The sequence below is a fragment of the Ovis aries genome, chromosome 1 (genome assembly GCF_016772045.2).
Source record: "Ovis aries strain OAR_USU_Benz2616 breed Rambouillet chromosome 1, ARS-UI_Ramb_v3.0, whole genome shotgun sequence".
In the NCBI taxonomy this organism is placed as follows: Eukaryota; Metazoa; Chordata; class Mammalia; order Artiodactyla; family Bovidae; genus Ovis; species Ovis aries.
The window spans coordinates 39,532,880-39,554,439 of record NC_056054.1 but is presented as its reverse complement, the minus strand read 5'-3'; the positions used below and the strand labels follow the sequence as shown (position 1 = coordinate 39,554,439).

General features: G+C 41.6%; 1 protein-coding gene and 1 non-coding gene across 3 annotated transcripts in view; both read right to left on the bottom strand.

The window, feature by feature from the left end:
* ROR1 (receptor tyrosine kinase like orphan receptor 1) overlaps positions 1-21,560 on the bottom strand; it is a 457,787-nt gene that overhangs the window by 79,591 nt on the left and 356,636 nt on the right. The window lies entirely within an intron of this gene.
* Positions 3,471-3,543, bottom strand: TRNAS-AGA (transfer RNA serine (anticodon AGA)). Its single transcript has one exon. It is a non-coding gene; the product is annotated as a tRNA-Ser (tRNA).

Sequence of the window (21,560 nt, the reverse complement as noted above, 5' to 3'; positions counted from 1 at the left end):
GCACTTGCTCAGTCGTGTCCAACTCCTTGCAACCCCATGGACTGCAGGCTGCCAGGCTCCTCTGTCCATGGAATTTCCCAGGCAAGAATCCTGGAGAGGGTTGACAAGGGATTTTCTACACCAGGGTGTCTTCCTGACGCAGGGATCAAACCTGCGCCTCTTGTGTCTCCTGCATTGGCAGGTGAATTCTTTACCACTGTGCCATGCAGGAAGCCCCCCAGAAATGGATAGAAAAGAAAAAAAGAAAAACAGATGGCAAAAATGTGATGCTCAAGTCAACCCCTCTCCCAATTTATACAACTGTATAATACAATGAAACCTCATTTATTTGCCATTAAAATGATTATGATTTAGCACAGGGCCAAATTTTGGCCACCGATGTTGAATATTTATGGCTGGCTCCCTCAGGAAACAGAGCGGGCTACAGAAATATGCCCTTTCTCTACCCTACCTCCACTTGATGAATGGTTATTTTACTTGGTAATATAGTGAGACCAAATTTGCAAATACCTCAGAGGTGAGGCTCAGTACAATTACATTTATAAATAAGGGTTATTGTAATCAGCTCTAAGTGCAGGGCTTAAAATAGAAATCTGAAAAGCAAATTGATGAAAAAAAAATGGTACAACTCAAGAACAGTACTTAATTTGCTGGCATTTTGAAATGTGTTTTGAAAATTTATTCACAAAGCCAGATTTTTTTTTAAAGACCTCTTGTTTCCTTAGTTCAAGTTGGGAAAATACAAAAGTGAAATGCAATAGGCACCTTACAAAGATCATCTCAGTGATAAAACTGGAAGAGGAATTGGCTATGATGGCTCCACTGAGGCCCGCTGGCACACACAATGGCTCTCTAATCACCTAAACTAGTTATCAGTGCCCATAACAATTCTCACATCTGTTTAAGCTGACAGAGGGCTTTGCGGTTGAGAGAGCCTAAGTCTTACAACCAGACATCTCAAGTTCAAATGCTGGCTGTGCTGTCTACTCATGGTATGCGCACAAGCAAACTATACAACCTCTTTGTGCTTCAACTCGATTTGTAAAGGTTATTCTAAAAATTAAATGAGGTAATGCATGTAAAGCACTTAATATAATACCTAGTACATGGCTGCAGTCCATGGGGTTGCTGAGGGTCAGACACGACTGAGCGACTTCACTTTCACTTTTCACTTTCATGCACTGGAGAAGGAAATGGCAACCCACTCCAGTGTTCTTGCCTGGAGAATCCCAGGGACGGGGGAGCCTGGTGGGCTGCCGTCTATGGAGTCGCACAGAGTCGGACACGACTGAAGTGACTTAGCAGCAGCAGCAGTACATAACGTGTGTGTAATAAAGGACTCTTCTGATTATTATTATCATTCTCACACAATCATTTCAACAACCACGTGAGAAAAGTATTACTGTTCCTATTCCAGATGAGAAACCTGAAATTCATTAGATAACATGATCTGTCAACTGCATGCTCCTTCTCCATGGCAGGAAGGGACTCTGGGAAGATGGACTGATGCAGGGCAAAGCCTTCCAAACTTTTGGCACATGTACAAAAGTGAGAAGCAGAAAAAAAAGGCACATATAGAAAACAATAGAAGACAACATGGAACAAATGACTACAACTCTGCACCAAGAATAGACTATCTAGGAGAGAATAAGACATAGCCCTAGCACAGCACTGGGCACAAAAATCTGTGATTTTCTTTTCTGACATATCAGCATCCTCCTTGCAAAATCCCACCACACATGGTTTTCAGTAGAAATCATAATCATAATAAATTAAAACCTACCTATAGGAAGGTAGCTGGCTAGAGCAGAGATGACTGGCCAGAGGAGATGAACCCTGACTCCTGTTTTAACTAGTTTTAGGCTCTTGAGCAAGTTACATCATCCCTCTCAGCCTCAGTTTCTTCATCTACAATATGGAGTTAATAACTCAAAGGATGTTGTAGGGAATAGGAGAAGGATTATATGAGATAATATGGGTAACTAATCCAGGGTTTCTCAACATCAGTGCTATTGATGCTATGGGCTGGAAAATTCTTGCAGGGTGCTGTCCTTTACATTGTAAGGAGCTGGCAGCATCCCTTGCCTCCATCCACTAGAGTCCTGCAGCACCCCTCCAGTTGTGATAACCAAAAATGTCTCTGCTGCTGCTAAGTCACTTCAGTCATGTCTGACTCTGTGCAACCCCATAGGCAGCCCACCAGGCTTCCCCATCCCTGGGATTCTCCAGGCAAGAACACTGGAGTGGGTTGCCATTGCCTTCTCCAATGCAGGAAAGTGAAAGTGAACTCGCTCAGTCATGTCTAGACATTGCCAAATGTCCCCCAGAGGGCAAAATCACCCCTGGTTGAGAACCACCAGCCTAGTCCAGCGTCTGGTATATAATAGGTGCTCAATAAATGTAAATTTTCCCCTCCTTTTAGATGAAACCTCATATTTTTTTGGTGAGGTGAGGCCCAACTAATTTGGAATCTGTGTTAATTTAAATACTGGCAGGACCAAAGGCCATATTTACAGTAACATGAAAAAAATTAACAGAGTCCATAATAATCCAGAGGACATTGGTTTCACTTGTGAAATCATACTATTTATAAACATTCATGGGAAAGTCATTTACGTTCAATTTTTGTACTAAGTACAAACAATTCTTAAACATTTATCAAAGCTCAAACCCACATTTACTATCAACCATTTTCAAGCAAATTTAAACTGCTAACTCTACTTCAAAGAACTGAAATGGCAATATTTTTAAAAACAGCTCATTTTCTGACTGTCCTCTAAAGCAGACTAATCTTTCCTTTTAATAAGCAGGTTAATGAGGTTTTGTTTCATGCACATACTCAAGTGGAAGATATTTTATAATTATCACATTGAGGTTTTCTAAGTTCTTACTGACTTTGAAAGCGAGGAATTCTTTTGCATAGCTAACCTAACGTCTTCCTGCCGACTTTTCAGCCTGTTTTCCATTGTTTAAGCTTCAGTGGAACATGAGACCAGCTGTTTGCGAGAATAGCTTCATTCTTTTATACCTGGAGACTCTAAGTCATATCAGGCCTGGGCTAGGACTTCTATAGCTGTGTCAGTGGTTCTTAACAGGGGCCAAGTTTGCACGGCAGGGGACAGCCGGCAGTGACTGGAAATATTTTTGAGTTTTATTGCAACTGGGGGCCAAGGGCCTACTGGCATCTAGTGGATAGAGGCCAAAGATACTGATAAATAACCTATAATGCCCAAGGTAGCACCCTGGAACAAAGAATTATCCAGCCCCGATGTCAGTAATGTCAAGGTTGAGAAATCCCATTCTTGACCATATCTCTTAGATGATTGTAGCAGATGAAAGTGAAAGTGAAGTCGCTCAGTCGTGTCCAACTCTTTGCGACCCCATGAACTATAGCTGACCAGGCTCCTCCATCCACGGGATTTTCCAGGCAAGAATACTGGAGTGGGTTGCCATTTCCTTCACCAGGGGATCTTCCCGACTCAGGGATCGAACCTGGGTCTTTCGCATTCTAGGCGGACGCTTTACCGCCTGAGCCACCAGGGAAGTCCTTTTAGCAGATGAACAATGAATAAACTGTTAGAAATAAAGTCAATCAAATCCTGCTTGTCTGGTTTTGAGATACATGTTGCTCTCTTCAGGACACCTTTTCTAGCCTGATATCTGGAAGCCCTTCTCTGGACAACCACGGCCTGTGGAAGTCCCGCATCAGAGCACTTAGCACAATGCAGGCTGATGGTGGACATGTAATAACCAACAGCTGTGTAAATGCACAGCTGTGGGATCCAACAATGGGTCCTTGAGTTCTTGGGGCTCTCGGAGTTCCCCAGACATCCCCTCTGGACACATCTAACGTAAGCTCTGAGGCCTCGGGGGGCTGCTCCGGGTAGCACGGAGCGGGAGAGGGTGTGAAGGAGCTGGGTGTGCTCCTGTCACTCCTCCTTGTCCACACCAGGAGCTGGAGTTTATTTTCCTTCTCCTCCTCACACTGACAGGAATATAGATTTGGTTTCGTTTAGCATTTCACTTAATCGTCTGAAATGTAAAAACTGAACAAACAGATCCGATTCCACACTTTCCACACTCCTCCTTGTGGTGCTGCTAAAGCAGAGCTGTTAAAACAAATAGGAGGAATGTGGGGGTCAGGGTTCTGCTACTTGAAGCCTAGTAGCCATTTATGCCTCAGTCTCATATTTTCCCCCAACCTCGCCCCAGGCCCACTCAGATTCTCAAGGGCAGTGTCTTCTCCTCCTCATTGCCTGGATATCGGAGGTGCTGCAGTTATTAATGGGCTCCAGCTCTTTTTGTCTGACTAATAACTATACAGCATACAGAAGTTTCCAACGGGGTGATAGAAAGATGACAGTTGCATTCAATCAACTGCTAAGATTCTTTGCTACTTTTTGATCAGGCCAAGCATGCGTCTATCAAGAAGCCTTTACACTGGGTGTCCGCTTTCTCTGGAATACTCTTCTCGCAGACAGACTAGCAGCTCACTCCTTCGTTTGTGCATTTGCCCAAATGTCACCTTGTCAGAAAGGCCTTTCCTAGCCCACGTAAGTCAGGTAGCCACTCTCGACCACATCACTTATTTCCTCTACTTTCTATTTCTTCTTAAACAGCCATCCCTCCCTGGCCTCACCGGCTTCACCCTCAAGAATGTAAGCTCCATCTAACAATCAGTATAGCATTTTGACACAGAAGGTCCCTGTCCAGTGATGGAATGAAAAGATGGATGGATAAATGGACTCTCATTACATACGATGTTCACTGTTGTACAAACAAGAATACTAAAGATGATTAAAATGAAAGAAGAAAAAAAGAACATAAGCTCCATAAGAGACAGAGCAGAATCCCTGCCTATTACTTTCACTGTTTTATCCTTAGTTCCTAGAACAGTCACTGGCTCATAGCAGGTGCTTAACAAATATCTGTGGATTATGAGAAAATCTCAGCCCGTTTTGGTCAGGAACTTGTACCATGACCCGTTCTACCTCCTCCTCCCTTGACTCTACCAGCACATGAGGGGTTATTAAGTGCATTAGTTAAACCCTCTCAATCAGTTCCACACATTCCATCTGGTTATTACTTAATGTTGATCAAATCAGCCTAGCTAAGAGCTCCTGAAGACTCCTTGGGAAGCAGACAGATTCCTGGTGAAGAGACTCCCTATTCCTTGCACCCACCCCCGCCCCCCACAGCACCGACACACGCTCCAATTCCTCAGGCACAGAGTCCCTTGAAGTTCTGGTTTTCAGATCTTTGTCACTCTGGGCATAACTTAGAACTCTTTCCCGCTTTTTGTACTCAGAGCAGCTGAACTGTTTTTCTCAGAATCATCATAGAATGTAAAAATAAAGGAGGATTTCTACCCATAAAACCGTAAAACACTCTCATGGTTTCATCTGTGACCCTGAACCTTTCTTTTTTTCCAACCCTCTTTTATTTTTGTAAAAGAATGCACTATGTGCAGGCATCTGGCTTGTAAAAATAAATACAGTGACTGGTTTTCCCAAATAACTTGGCCTAATCACCGAGTGCCCCTGAAAAGACTTGTCTCCTGAGACGTGGCAATCTTATGAAGCCATCTATTTCATGGTCCAGGCACAGAGAGGGCTCTACCTAGGTTGAATTACAGGCCCCAGGGTGTCTGGATTTTGACTCTGGACTAACTCTGGACTCCATAGAATTAGATGTTTTCTTGCGGAGGGTGGACCACTAGCTTCACGATGCCCTTCCAACAGATTTGTTTTGAATTAGATATGTGTAGTCTTGATCACTCAAGGGCATGCACCAGCAGGGATTTTGATATGAGTCCAGCTTTATTTTACAACTGGACTTAAAAACAGAATGGATATTTTAGGAGTATTTATTTATTAAAATTAAGTGAGGATGATATGAAACATTTGGTGAGCAACAACCTCTAAACCAATGTATCAGTATTTGGAGATATTATTGATAGACATTTTAAAAAATCACTTTTAATCATTTTCAAAAATCAAAAGAGTCAGTTGAATTCAATTTAGTTCAAGATATGATTATTAAGTATCTATTATGGTAACATTTTTAAAAGTTTTTCAGAAATCTTTTTCCAATTTTTAAAATATTCAGTTCACTAAATACTTTATTTGCCACAATAAACCCATAAACTTCTTTTAGCAAAAATGAGCATGTGTTGCTTGAAATTTTTATTATCTTCATTACTTAATTCAGGGGAAAAACTATTAGCCAATGTGTAAACTCTAAAACACTGGGTCAGCCAATTCATTTGTTTTTATCATTATTTCTCGATTTATGATCCACTAGAAAATACAAAGGGTTTCCCCAATGGCTCAGTGCTAAAAGAATCTGCCTGGAATTCAGCAGACACAGGAGACTTGGGTTTGATCCCTGGGTTGGGAAGATCCCCTGGAGGAGGAAATGATAACCTATTCCAGTATTCTTGGCTTGAAAAATCCCATGGACAGAGAAGTCTGTCAGGCTACAGTCCAAAGAGTTGCACAGAGTCAGACATGACTGAGCACACACACAGAGAAAATATAAACATTTTATTTCTGCTTTTATAGCTTTCAGTTAGAATGTAAATGCTCTGGAGCAGAATGTACCTTCAGTGGCCTCTGATGAATTCAGATGCTCAAATGGGCTTCCCCACCCTTCTCATGCTACACTGACAATTATAACTATACTAGCCACAGACGCTGACTGAGCACTTAGCAGCCATTAATGTCCACAGCACTTGGCCCATTGGCTTCCTAAGGGCCAAGCACTATGTGTTCCAACAAGCCAATGCACTAGAAGGACCACTGGGATTTAAGGCAGATCCCAGCACACAAGTGTGTGGGGCTTTGGCAAGACGCATAACCACTCTGAGCTTTAGTTTCTTCATCCTTGGGAAGAGGGTAAAAGACCCCACCTGCCTTATGGAGTTATCTGCAGTTACATACGCTGTGAATGAAACATAGCTTAGTGCTGGAGGTGTGCTCTGATATTCAAGATCACAAGTCCATTCCTCAGCAAACTCACTGTATAATTCCAGAAGTGTATAAACCTCCTGTGAGGACAAGCTATGCCTCACTTCCTGATGTAGCCACAGCACTGGGGCCCCGCCGATAAACATTTCTTGATTAAGTGGATAATATATGTGAAAGTGCTTTAGGAACAGCAAAAAATCCTACAAGATTCCATTATTATTATTTATAACATTAATTCTCTTCCGTAACTTACTTCACCCAGAGCCCTAATGTTTATTTCTCATGGTTCTTGAGGAAATGATTTATTTATGACTAAAAGAAAATTATTCCAGGCTGATGAAGTCCTGAAGTCAAACAGGGTCTGCTTTAGCTCTGTAACAACCTTACAAAACTTATGCTGCCCCATATACAGCTGGGATAAGAGAATCTCTGTGAACAGAGATCCCCTCTGGCTGGACTTGGCAGGATGGGAGCTAAAGAATCACTGAACCTGAGATGACATCCTCATGGACATGGAGGGGTGATCACTGGGAAGAAATCTGAACAAGTTACCCAGAGAGTGATGACAAAGTTAGGCCTGCACCTAGCAAAGAGTTTTCACCTCTGGCTGGGCTGTTTTTGTTTAGCCTGGAGTCCCAGTTTGTGGCACACAGCTCCCAGAGAACGCTGGCCTCTGGAGGAATGGGAGAAGTAAGATAGCATCAGCTCTGTAAGAGAACTTGGGCTGAGAGATGGATCAGAAACACTCCTTTTCTGTTTCTCCCTGAGAGAGTGAAGACCTTGAGATGCTTGAACTGCATAAACTGACCCATTCTTACCCCATTTCAGAGGGAGTTTGTGAGGGTGCCTTGACTAAGGAGTATGAGCTGGCAGGAGGGCTGCCTCTGGACAGAGGTACAGCCCATTTAGAAACCCAAATGCTTGTGCTAATGGTCTTTCTCTCAGACCACGCTGCATGGACTTCACACGCACTGTGCATACCTCTGGGTCCAGTTAATTGGCAGTTTTCACTTAATTTCAGCACTTCCTTGGGGCCTCCCCAAATTACATGGAACAAATTTATAAGAGCTGAAGTTCTTCTACAGCCAGCGAAATGTTGCTTTTTTCTCCCCCCCACCAAGATATTTTTGGTGGGGGAGATACGGAACATTTTTCAAAGTCTTTATTGAATTTGTTACAATATTGCTTCTGTTGTTTATGTTCTGGTTTTTTTGGCCATGAGGCATGTAGGATCTTAGCTTCTCAACCCAAGATTGAACCCACACCCCCTTCCCTGGAAGGTCCCAACCACTGGACTGCCTGGGAAGTCCTGAGAAACGTGGCTTTGTGATAAGCACGTGACTGGGGCTGTTACTGCTACTGCTAAGTCATGTCAGTCGTGTCCGACTTTGCGCGACCCCATAGATGGCAGCCCACCAGGCTCCTCCATCCCTGGGATTCTCCAGGCAAGAATACTGGAGTGGGTTGCCATTTCCTTCTCCAATGCATGAAAGCGGAAAGTGAAAAGGAAGTCGCTCAGTTGTGTCCTACTCCTAGTGAGGGTTAAATATAAAAGACAGTGAGGCAGATGTTAAGCCATGTAGATGAGTAGCAATTGTGTAAAGATTGAAGAAGAATGCCAGTTTTCTGAAGATTTGTCCATGAATAGCAATTAGTAAGTAGTCTTTACATCTTAAATGCTTCAAACTGTCCACCATGACTTAAGAGGTTTTAGAGCTTGAAGGTGCCAAGAGCTGGCTGTTGACAAGGACTACTTATCACTGAATAAGGACAGTTTGGAAATCTGGCTGATTCTGGCTTAACCAGATGCAGAAATGCACGTAATTCACTTCACTTCTCTATTTTTCTTTATAAAATGAGAATAATCATACCCAGAGTAGAATAACTTTGTTGTAGTCACAACACTGTTTTGAGGCTTAAAAAAGAAAAAAAAAAAAAAAAAGGTATGTAAGTGTTTGGAAAATACACAAATACAATTCTACCTGGACTTCCCTAGTGGCTCAGACGGTAAAGCGTCTACCTGCAATGTGGGAGACCCAGGTTCTATCCCCTGGGTTGGGAAGATCCTCTGGAGAAGGAGATGGCAACCCACTCCAGTATTCTTGCCTGGAGAATCCCATGGACAGAGGAGTGTGGTAGGCTACAGTCCATGGGCTCACAAAGAGTTGGACATGACTGAGTGACTTCGTTTTGTGGTAGACAGAATAACAGCTCCCAAAGATATTCATGTTCTAATCCCCAGGACCTTTGAATACATTAGGTTATAGGGTAAGGGAGAATTAAGGTTGCAGATGGAATTAAGATCAGTGCTCAGCTGACCTTAGAAGAAAGAAACCATCCTGGATTATCTGGGTGGGTCCAATGTAATCATAAGCATCCTTTAAATGTATAAGAAGGAGGCAGAGAAGTCAGTGTTAGGGTAATGCAATGTCAGAAAGATTCTGCTGCCTGTTGCAAGGTTTGGCAGCGCACGGGACCAGAAGCCAAGGAAGGCAGACAGCCTCTGAAAGCTGGAAAAGGCAAAGAAATAGATTCTCCTTTACAGCCTCTAGAAGAAACCTTGATTTTCAGCCCAGTGAGACTTCAGACTTCTGACCTCCAGAACTGCAAGGGTGTTAAGTCATCAATTTTGTGGACATTTGTTGTAGCAACAATTAAGAAAATCAGTGAGCACATTAGGAAACGAATACACCACCCAAGTGTAAGACAATACTCTCGTCATTATTGTTGACATTGTCATCATCCTTGACCTCATCATCATCATTAAGACTTTATCTCAAGTATGAGCCCGGGGATGAGGTTTCGAGCAAGATGTCAATTTGCCAAAATCCTCAGAAGCTAAACCCGATGGCTCTGTCATGAGGGGGTTGCGGAGGGAGTTTATCTTTAGACATGCTATGACATTGTTTCCATGCAAACACTGATAGCATCTTTCACACTATTTACTTATCTCACAAACCCTTTGCTGAGAATACAAAGAGTACACTTCAGAGTGAATTGATGTTTAGCATATTATTCTTTAGGAGGTTTATTTGGAATATCTTTGCTAACATAGCTAAAGAATGTAAGCCTTAAATTTGGCTCTGCCAATTATAAGCTGTAATATTTATGGCATATCACTTCACTTCTTTGGCCCTAGTCCCTCTTTCTGTAAAATATTCATGATTGAACTAAGATACTCTTTCTTAGATCTCTTCCAGGTTTAAGAATGTTGAGTTTAATTTCTATTTTATATAATGTGAGACCAAGACCTAACAGAAGTAAGTTTTGTGCTTAATTTCCAGTAATTTAGACTTTTGTGGGGTAAGCATTTAAAGCTGAAGTATAATATACATACAGAAAACCTGAACAAATCATAAATATAGAGCTTATTGAATTTTTACAAAGCAAACACACCCACATAACTACCATCTAAATGTAGACATAGAACATTGTATGCTTAGTCGCTCGGTTGCATCTGACTCTTTGTGACCCCATAGGCTTTTCCGTCCATGGAATTTTGCAGGCAAGAATTCTGGAGTGGGTTTCCATTTCTTCCTCCAAGATACAGAACATTACAGAGCCCAGAAACTTCCTGTATAGCTCTCTTAGTCATTCCCCACAGAAGTAGCCATTATTCTGACTTCTATCACCTTATGTTAGTTTTTTATCTTTTTGAATTTCAGAGCAACTTAGTTAAATAATGTATATTTCTTCTTACTTGACTTTCTTGAAACATATCTGTGGAAATCACCGGTGTTGATGCCCACAGCTATAACCTGTTGCTTTTTGCTGCTATGCAGTATTTTTCTTTTTGTTGCTATCCAATATGCTATCACTATATCATACCATAATTTATTTATTCTAATGTTCATGGAAAGTTAGGGTATTTTCATTTGAACACTATAATAACTTAGATCCTGCTTCTCAAATTAATCTGTTTATAAAATAGAAAGCAATTTACTTAATTTAGCTTTGTCTTCCTAGCTTAATGATTTTGAACATATATATTTTACAAATTCTGGATAGGAGGGAGACCTCTAATAAAGTCAACAGGACCAGAGAAAGATCAACTTTCTCTGGATATTGTACCTTATCTGTGTGAAAAGGGGTTTTGCACACTGACATGTTTCTGTGCAGACAGAGGAAAGAAATAGCTGACTGTTGAGGCCTCTAATAATGTCAGCACAGGATGGCTTGCACAATAAGCATGACTGCAACTGGAAGGTAGTCTGACCCACCTGGAGAATCTTTAGAACCCTGAATTTGATGATACAGGACTGTCCTGTTTTGTGTAATAGAAACCACAGCTTAAGAAAGAAAAGACAGATGGCATGACATGGTGAAAAGGGTGTCTCACTGAACTGAAGGACAGGAATAAAACCTAGTAGCAAGCCATCACAGGATGTCTCTCCATGTCTATCTCTGGTTCTCTTTTCAACGTTCAATATATTTGGTGAGTCAGCCTCTTGATCTTCTGTGCTGACTCTCTCCTGATCCTCATTCCTAGTTTGGTCCATTTAAGACCTGACTTGAATCAAACATGAAAATGATGGCTTCTGGAAGTCCCAATTTCTGGATGGTGTGAGGAGCAGGAGCTATAGGCAAAGTTCCTAGAGGAGAGGTGTAGTTGGCTAAGGTTTGGGAAAATACTCTCCAAGTGCTTACAAAAGATACACAAACTTTGGAGAGGGGCAGCTGGACAACAGTTATTTAAGAAGAGCTACAAAGTATCTCATGAAATCAGAGTCCAGCTTTATTACCTAAAGTTGCCACTTTAAGAAAGGGCTTTATCCCCCACCAAGCCCTAGTCTGTATTCTTTATCCTGTGGTGTAGGAGAAAGAGCAGCTTTTGAAATTGGATGGGACTAGTTTTCCATCCACGTTCACCACTTCTGACTGAGTTTCATTGGACAAATCACTTAATCTCTTTTGGTCCATGTCCCATATCTATAAAATGTGAATAATAATAATGCCCAGCACATAAATTTGCTCTGAGAATTAAAGATAGGTGTATAAGTATCAAGCACATTGCATGGTCCACAACTCTTTTTTCCTACTTTTTTCCAGTGTTAAAAGTTAGGTGGCATACAGTTAAGTTGAGGCAGTGGTAGGAACTGAGGCGGGGAGACTGAACTAGAATCAGAAGCTTTGCAATCTGACCCTGCATCCAGAGCTGTGGGGTCTTCAACCAGCCATTAAAACTCACTGTGTCTCATGTTCTTGACAAACAAAACAGGGGTTCAGGACAAGACTGTATCAGTGAGGTTATAACTGTTTCTGGAAGTCAGAGGTTTCCCCGTAAGTAGGTGTTGCTGAGTGTGGGGGAGGGCAAATAGCAAGGGAAGTGAAGTTTGGTAGAATTCCCCTACTTCCATCCCCTTCTATTATCTGTTTTATAAATTGAAGTTTTGCATCAGCCTTGTTTGGGGGTGGGGAAAGTATGCTGCTTAAAAAATTTAAAAGCATCTTAAAAAACACCAGATGACATGCCCTCTGGAGTCTTTCCTGCTCTAAAACATGAGGCTCTGCTAAATGCCTTCCATTGTTGGAGCCCGGCTACTTCCAGAGCCAGAAACAGCCTGGACATTTTCAGCAACCCATTAAGGTGTCTGTCCCGGGACAGTAGGAAAAACAAACCCTAAAAAGGGCTGTGGCTGAAACAGAGAGAGACTCATCCAACTTGTCCAGAAAACAAACCAAACACACCCTCTCAAAATGCATTATTAATATAGTAAAGGACATGTCAGCAGGACCATAAAGATGTCTCTTTCAAAGTGGATCAGCAACCTGGGCTCTGCTTTGATGATGGCTTGTGATTTCCTGGCGAACAGAGGACAGCTCAAGAGCGCAAGCTGTCCTACGTGGTCATTCTTACCAAAACAGTTGGCCCCGGGTGGCAACTGTGAAAACATACATGTCTTTCATAGCTCCACCACTGACAGATGTGTCTACACAGAAGATATTCACAGGGGATAACGGGTCTGGCTTGTGTATTTTGTGCTGTATTGAGCCAGGTAGAAAGTGGATGAAAAGGAGATTATTTTTGTGATAAGAAATTCATTCTTAGAGCAACAGCCACACAAGGAAAAGAAAGCCTCCATTCTTTCTATGAATGAAGATCACAAGCAGATAATTTATATATTGAAATCAGATATGCCAAAAGGCACTTTAAAGATAATCTACTCTAGTAGTTTTCAAGCTCTTTTGGAGTAGATTACCAAGCAGAAACTCAAAAATGTGATAGAGTTTAAAAAACAGTTTAACAAGACCATTTATTCCTTTTGGGGGGCCACATTGAGTGGTATGCGGAACTTCCCCAACCAGGGATTGAACCCATGTCCCCTGCATTGGCAGGTGGATTCTTAACCACTGGACCACCAGGGAAGTCCAAGAACATTTATTCTGATTGAAGTAGAGATGGGGGAGGAATAAGTCAGCCTATTACAACCATTTCCATGTCCCAGCATCCTTCTTGGGGCAGATCCTAAGGCAGCACCATGAATACTTGAGTGCTCCCAGGAACAGACTGAAAATCACTCGCTACTCCCACCTTGCCCATTTACTGATGACAAAACTAGGCACAGAGAGGCCAAGTGACTTGCCCAGAATTTAGGGCCTAATGAAAGGGAAGACCAGGGTTAAAGCCAGGCCTCCTGATGTCCAGCCCAGTGTTCTTGCCATTATAAAACATGGAGTCATTCTAACAGCTCACTTCTTAGAAGTCACATGATCAGATACCATTGGTTTATAAAGTCTCAATGAAGTTTTTTTTTTTTCTTTGCTTGTCTAAAGGATATTTGGAAGGAAAGAAGGGAGAGAGCAGAGGAGGGAGGGAAAGGAAAATTAAATTTCAACATTAAAAGCATGAGCAACTCCCCCACCCATTCTAGAGTCATATTCAAAACGGTGGATAAGTAATTTGAAAGGGGGGGGGGGAAATATGATATCAAAATGATTACAGGCTTAATAAATTCAATGACTTCAATGAGTCTTGAAGGAACTAAATGATCCAAGGCCCCAGGCCTCCACTGACTCATTCATCCAACTCATTAGACTCTTTAAGGAGATATTATTTGCTGCTGAAATATGGGAGTGAATGACCGCAGACCTCAAGAAACCAAGTTTTGAGGAGAAAAGGCATGGCTTGGTGCTACATCTTATGATGGGAATGGGTTGAGCAAAAGAAAGAGACGCAGAGGAAAAGAGAGACGGACAGGGGACTGGAGAGAGGAGAGGGGAGAATATTACAGTGGTCAGTGGCTGAGACGAGAAGGAAGAATACCAGGTAGGTATGGGTGGGAGGACAGAACCTGAAAGAGTTTCTCCAGGATCCCACCAGCCCAGAATGGGACATGTGCCCTGGATGATCAAAGACTGGAGACCAGCAGGCTGAGAGGGTGCTCTTTGCGATCCTAGGACACAAAGGGATAAATCTGTGATTTTCTTTTCCTCCCTAGCAGCAACCTCATCTATAAAATGTGCTTAAAATATGCTGAATTTTAATACATTAAAAGGAGTTTACTTATCTTCTCACAGTCTATAAGGCTAATATTTTGGTCTGTGTTCAGCTATCTAGGGGTGCTGATGCAAAGTGTGAAATAGCACAGCTCTAGTTTTGTTTGGTTGGCTGGACCCAATCTGTATTTTGTACTTTAGTGAGACATTTACAAACTTGTTTAGTGGCTAAGTTGTGTCCGACTCTTTAGTGATCCCATGAATTGGAGCCCACCAGGATCCTCTGTCCATGGGATTTCCCAGGCGAGAATACTGGAGGGGGTTGTCATTTCTTTCTCCAAGGAGATCAAACCTGGGTCTCCTGCATTGGCAGACAGGTTCTTTACTAATGAACCACCTCAGAAGCTCCCACAAACTTATATCACTATGCTAAAGTGCACCTGTTTGGGGTATGGAGGAAGCACTCACAGTTCATTAATTTTTTAAGTGGCCACAGGACTGGAAAAGGTCAGTTTTCATTTCAATCCAAAAGAAAGGCAATGCCAAAAAATGTTGAAACTATTGCACAATTGCACTCATCTCACACGCTAGCAAAGTAATGTTCAAAATTTTCCAAGCCGGGCTTCAGTAGTTTGTGAACCGTGAACTTCCAGATGTTTAAGCTGGATTTAGAAAAGACAGAGGAACCAGAGATCAAATTGCCAACATCCACTGGATCATTGAAAAAGCAAGAGAGTTCCAGAAAAATGTCTATTTCTGTTTTATTGACTATACAAGAGCCTTTGACTGTGTGGATCACAATAAACTGTGGGAAATTCTGAAAAAGATGGGCATACCAGATCACTTGACCTGTCTCCTGAGAAACTTGTATGCAGGTCAGGAAGCAACAGTTAGAACTGGACATGGACAACAGACTGGTTCCAAATAGGAAAAGGAGTATGTCAAGGCTGTATATTGTCACCCTGCTTATTTAACTTCTATGCAGAGTACAACATGAGAAATACTGGGCTGGATGAAGCCCAAGCTGGAATCAAGATTGCCAGGAGAAATATCAATAACCTCAGATATGCAAATGACACCACCCTTATGGCAGAAAGTGAAGAAGAACTAAAGAGCCTCTTGATGAAAGTGAAAGAGGAGAACGAAAAACTTGGCTTAAAGCTCAACATTCAGAAAACGAAGATCATGGCATCCTGTCCCATTACTTCATGGAAAATAGATGGGGAAACAATGGAAACAGTGACTGACTTTATTTTGGGGGGCTCCAAAATCACTGCAGATGGTGACTGCAGCCATGAAATTAAAGGACGCTTGCTCCTTGGAAGAAAAGGTATTACCAACCTAGATAGCACATTAAAAAGCAGAGACATTACTTTGCCAAGAAAGGTCCATCTAGTCAAGGCTATGGTTTTTCCAGTAGTGCTGTATAGATGCAAGAGTTGGACTGTAAAGAAAGCTGAGCGCTGAAGAACTGGTGGTTTTGAACTGTGGTGTTGGAGAAGACTCTTGAGAGTCCCTTGGACTGCAAGGAGATCCAACCAGTCCATCCTAAAGGAGATCAGACTTGGGTGTTCATTGGAAAGACTGATGCTGAAGCTGAAACTCCAATACTTTGGCAACCTGATATGAAGAACTGATTCATTGGAAAAGACCCTAATGCTAGGAAAGATTGAAGGCGAGAGGAGAAGGGGACAAGAGAGAATGAGATGGTTGGATGGCATCACTGACTCAATGAACATGAGTCTGAGTAAACTCTCGGAGTTGGTGATGGACAGGGAGGCCTGGTGTGCTGTAGTCCATGGGGTCGCAAAGAGTCAGACACGACTGAGTGACTGCACTGAACTGAAGTGATGGGCTTCAGACCCAGACAGATTGGTAATCAAGTCCTAGCCATATCTAACCACCTACAGGATATTTGGACAAGCATTTAGCTTTACTGAGTCTCCAATGGGTATGAGAAGAAATGTATAAGACTAACAGGGTTGCTTGGAAGACTGCTTGAATTAATACATAAAACGGCCATTATTATAATAGGCCCATATCAGTGTGAGAAGTTGATATTAGAGTCCATGCATAGAATTAAGCCATGCAATCAAAAAAAAAAAAAAAAAGATGCTCACCAGGGGAAATAGGGAAACGTTTATGATATTTGTGAGCTAAAGAGTATCCTTTCTCCCACTCCCTCACCATTTTCTTGGCCTCGGAGTAAAACTTCACATTGATTTTCACTGAGGAAAACCACCCCAGCCATTTGCTTCATACCATAAAAAGGTATTTTTTTCTTTCTTACTCTGTGTAGTCAAGTGCAAACAGAATCCAGATTTTAGTCTGTAACAATGGCCATATGGAGGAGGAACTGATTTCCTCTTAAAAACACTTAATTCTATAACACCGAGCTCTTGGGTCATTTCCTTGCACTCTGATGACATCATATCCCAACTTGTTTATTTGCTCATCTTTATTTGTTGCTCTACGTACATTTAACAATTGGAAGTACTTATGTACTGACTATACAGAGTATTAGAGAGTTTTTATACTAAGGCAGCTTAGGGTTCATGAGATATTTGACATAATTAACATTTCAGTGAATCAGCTAAAGTTCACCCAAACATGACTGCTGAGATCCTTTGCTCTTTGGAATAGATATTTATGAACATGGTTCTGCTTCTCTCCAAAGGCCTGTCATGTGACCCTCTGGGTATTCTTTGAATGACCCATGAAACATACCTAAATGTGGAATAAATGCAATTGGTCTGGACATGGAGAACTCAATAGGCACTTCCTTTTCAATGTGCAAAAGAGTTGTTACATTTCCCTTATTCCACTGTGAATATCAAATATTTTCTTCTTTCCAAAAACTGTAAGTTGTGGCCAGGTTTTCACATATTCTTTTCTCATTTATGAAAAGTCTAGATATAGAGACAGAAATGTGGCCTACCTATTGTTAACATTTTCATAAAAGAAAAAAAAAAGTGAGCTTGATGTGTACATTCCAGTCTGTTTATTCTCTGGTTAATATCCCTTAACAGAGCCTGTCCATACTCACACTTTGTAACCAACTGGTTTGATTATTTAGCTGTTATCAAGCCAGCTAAAATGGTAAGCACTCACTTGGGAAATAAAACAGTATAACAAAGATGAAATGTATCAGAATTTTCAACATAATTTCTTTTCATTTTCAGAGTAATCCTCCTGAAAAACACCAACAGTTGTATTTAGTCACAATGGAAATATATTTTAAAACATAGTTTTAAAATGTTCTTAAAAACCTGTATCCAGAACAAACTAGATATGTCAATTTTAAGCTCTGCTCTCAGTTCTACAGGAAACATTGTAGAGATTGGTTCTCTGACAAAATTTATATTCTGCAACCTGCATTTCACCTCAAAGATTTCAAACCAGCCCTTAATGTCCTGAAGTGTACTGTCTTTTGTATTTTCATCCTCCTTATTTCACTTAAAGTAAGGCTTGCCTGAATGCTTTTCCCAACTACCAAGTTATAAGGATCACATTTCTCTGGGGCTGATCTTTCTAATCAGACCTGTATCACTCAGGTCTCTTGGTTGCAAATGACAGAATCATGACTTGAAAAAAAAAAAGTAGTTTAAAGTAGTTTAAGCACTAAAAGAATATTTACTGGCTCACTAGCCAATGTCTGGGAAAAGTGGGGGTGGAGTGGTTCAGGCAAGACTGGATCCAGGGAATCAGGTACTCCTAGCTGTCTCTCATCTCACCTTCCTGGTTTTATAGCCACAGCAAATCCCAATTTATACTGCAATAACAAATCTAGAAACACAAGAGAGCTTTATTGTCAGCTCCATGCTAGAAAAATTTTGTGGAAGGATGAAGATTGGTCTGACTTATATCATCTGCTCATCCTTGGACAAGACTCTGTGCTCTGAGAGTTTAGCATTCTGGTGGCTATGCCCATAAGACTCATACAGTTGGGTGGAAGGGACCTATCTCCTCCAAAGTTAGAAGAGCTATTCATGTTTGGGACACACAAAATAATACTAGATCATTCCCTTCAGAATCATTCCTTATAGTGTCTCACACCCAGTAATACTGAGAAGCAGTAATTACAGTCATGTTCTTTTAAGGAGACTGAATTGAATTGTATCTATATGAAAAAGACCATGGGTTTTAAGTTGGGGTGCACAAATTTTAATTCATTGTCTTAAAACCACAACTGGCAAAAATGCAGCTTGCCAAGGTCTCACTCTTCCAGCAAGCCCCAGTGAAAGCAGTAGCTTTTCATTAAATAAACACAAGCATTCACAGGAGACCCAGGGTCCTAGTTGCTGCTCTCTGACCATCCTCACCAATGGAGTCATTACCCACATGCAGGAACCAAACAAAACCCAGCTACACATGTAACTCATTTGTTATCCAAATCTTCACATTCAGAAATTATCAGTTGCTTGTTGACAGACTGATTGATCAAAAGTTCCAAAAGGACTAGCATTCTTTCCTTTCAGGGTTTTTTTGGTTTTGTTTTTATTTTAATAAATTCTGTCATGCAGCAGGGTTCTCCTCACTACATTTTTGTGCTTTTATGTCCAGACCCTGGAAACTGCAAGCAGTTTCAGGGAGCCCTGCTTTACATCATTACCGCTTATCACGAGACAATAATAAATACATTTCTGTGTAGATCGGAGAATGTAAATGAAGATTAAGCCCACATTACTTAAGGTGGAAACTATGCCACCAAAACTGAAAAGAAAGGGTCAGCCTCCACCTCGTGTCCGGGACCCCTGGTGGCTCCAGCTGGGTTCTGTCTCACAGCAGTTGGCTCATGCTTTGGCTTTGTCCCACCATCTTTTCTCCGAATGGATGCCAACTGCTAATGTACCATGGTGGTTCAGACCCCAATCCGTCATGCTAATATTAATCTTTCTATTGAGTCAGTTATCACAAGCAGGTATGAACCTGCCATTTCCTTCCTGACTTTGGCCAGTCTCTGATTTGTCACTTCTCTAAGAACACAGAGATTTCTTCATAAATTACTCTGTTGAAAGAGGGTGCTGTTATGGGCTGCATGTTTGTATCTACCCAAAATTCATATGCTGAAACTCTAACCTTTAGTGGGAGGTGCTGCTTTTGGGAGAGGATTAAAGTTAGATTAGATCATGAAGGTGTGACCCTCAGATGGGATTAGTGCCCTCTTTTTATAACCAGAAGAGGAGACTAGGGATATTCCTAGTTATGTGCATGCAATAAAAAGGTCACATAAAGACATAACCCCGGAGGAGGACGTGGCAACCCACTCCAGACCATGGAGAATCCCACAGACAGAGGCGCCCTGGGGGCTACAGTCCATAGGATCGCAGAGAGTCAGACACCACTGAAGCAACTTAGCACACGGCATAAAGACATAACCAGGAGGAGAGACCTTACCAAGAACCCGATCGTGCTAGCACCGTGATCCTGGACTTCCAAACTTTACACTGTGAGATATAAGTTTCTGTTGTTTCAGTCACCCACTCCATTGCATTCCATTAGAGCACCTGAACGTAGATGACATTTTAAGAGGATCACAAAATAGAGTAGGGAAGGGAGCCAGGATACAAAATGATTTTTGTATCTGGATGAATGAATGTCTGGTAGCCTTAAAGTGATGCAAGTTTCAAATTCATCCTATTTTAAATTCTGTATATCATACAAAAGAGTGTTTAGATGTTTTCTCTGTTTCAGGTGGGCAAAGATTCTCTCATGGCTCAGGCAGGCCCTAGTACATGGTGGAAAGAAACTGGACTTTTGAGTCAGACCAATACCAGCATCCCAGCTCTGCTTCTTACTGACAATGAGAACTTGAGCAACTTTCTTAGTCTCCATAAGCCACAATTTCCTTACTTGAAAATGGTACATATAGCTGTTAACAGCATTAATGAGATGGTGTAGGTATAACATTCAGCAAAGTGTTCAATCACTGAAGTGGCAATAGTTAAGCCCAAAACAAACCCTAAATGATATTAAATGAGAACAATGAGGCTTTTCTGCAGCAGAGAACCAGCCAGATGCCCTTTACCTAGTGGGTTGTGCAGGATGGAGTGTGAAAAAGCGAAGCATTAGATAATAGTGCTCCCCTCAGAGGACTTATTGTCTAGCTGGAGGGAGCCAAAGGGAACACACACACACACACACACACACACACACGAAACAGCAACAAAACAATACTCAATAGCAAAATAAAGTATCAAATTACAGATGATGACTGTGTATGTGAAAGTAGTTTAGAACCGAGGGTGGGTCTTGAAAGCTGGCATAATGGTTTCTAAAATATAGATCTGCAGTGGCACAGATGCTGTCAGCTTTATCCATTTTTCTATCCACAGCATGTAGACCAGCTTCTGGCTCTCAATGGGTGGTCAATAAACGTCTACTGAGTGAACAGATCAATGAATTGTTTGCATAATTAGTGGAAAAGCTCTGGACGTGGAATACAAAGACTTGGTTGGGACCTGCTCAAAAACTCTGTACCACTAGAGAACTTTCTTAGCCTCTCCGAACCTCAGTTGCCTTATCTGTAAGATGGCTATCTAATCCCCATCCACTGCATGGATTTGTTATCCAAATAAATACTCATTTTCTGTGAAAGGCACTGATCAGCAGGCACTTGAAAATTGGCCATAAAAAATATGTAATTGTAAGGAGGAATTGGGGAACTTCCTAGGTGGCTCAGTGGTAAAAAATCTGCCTGTCAATACAGGAGATGGAGGTTCTATCCCTGGGTTGGGATAATGCCCTGGAGAAGAAATAGCAACCCACTCCAGTATTCTTATCTGGGAAATCCCATGGACAGAGGAGCCTGGTGGGCTATAGTCCATGGGGCATCAAAGAATCAGATACGACTTAGCGACTGAGGACACAAGCAGGGAGGAACTGGAACCATAAGGATGGGGCACAAATTCAGGTAAGTGCAAAATAAGCAATTTTAATGCTGCATTTACCATGACGTCCTTTAACTTGGGCTCCAAGATCAGGAAGGGTATCCATGGAGTAACAGGATGGAAGGCTGTTTTTCTTTCCCTCCATGGTAACCAATGGCACATGCTTCGTTGCTGTTAACAAGATCAATAAACTTGCCACATTCAGAAATCGACAATTAACCCCTTTTACAACACTTAAAGTCACAGGCCTCTCTATTTTATATAG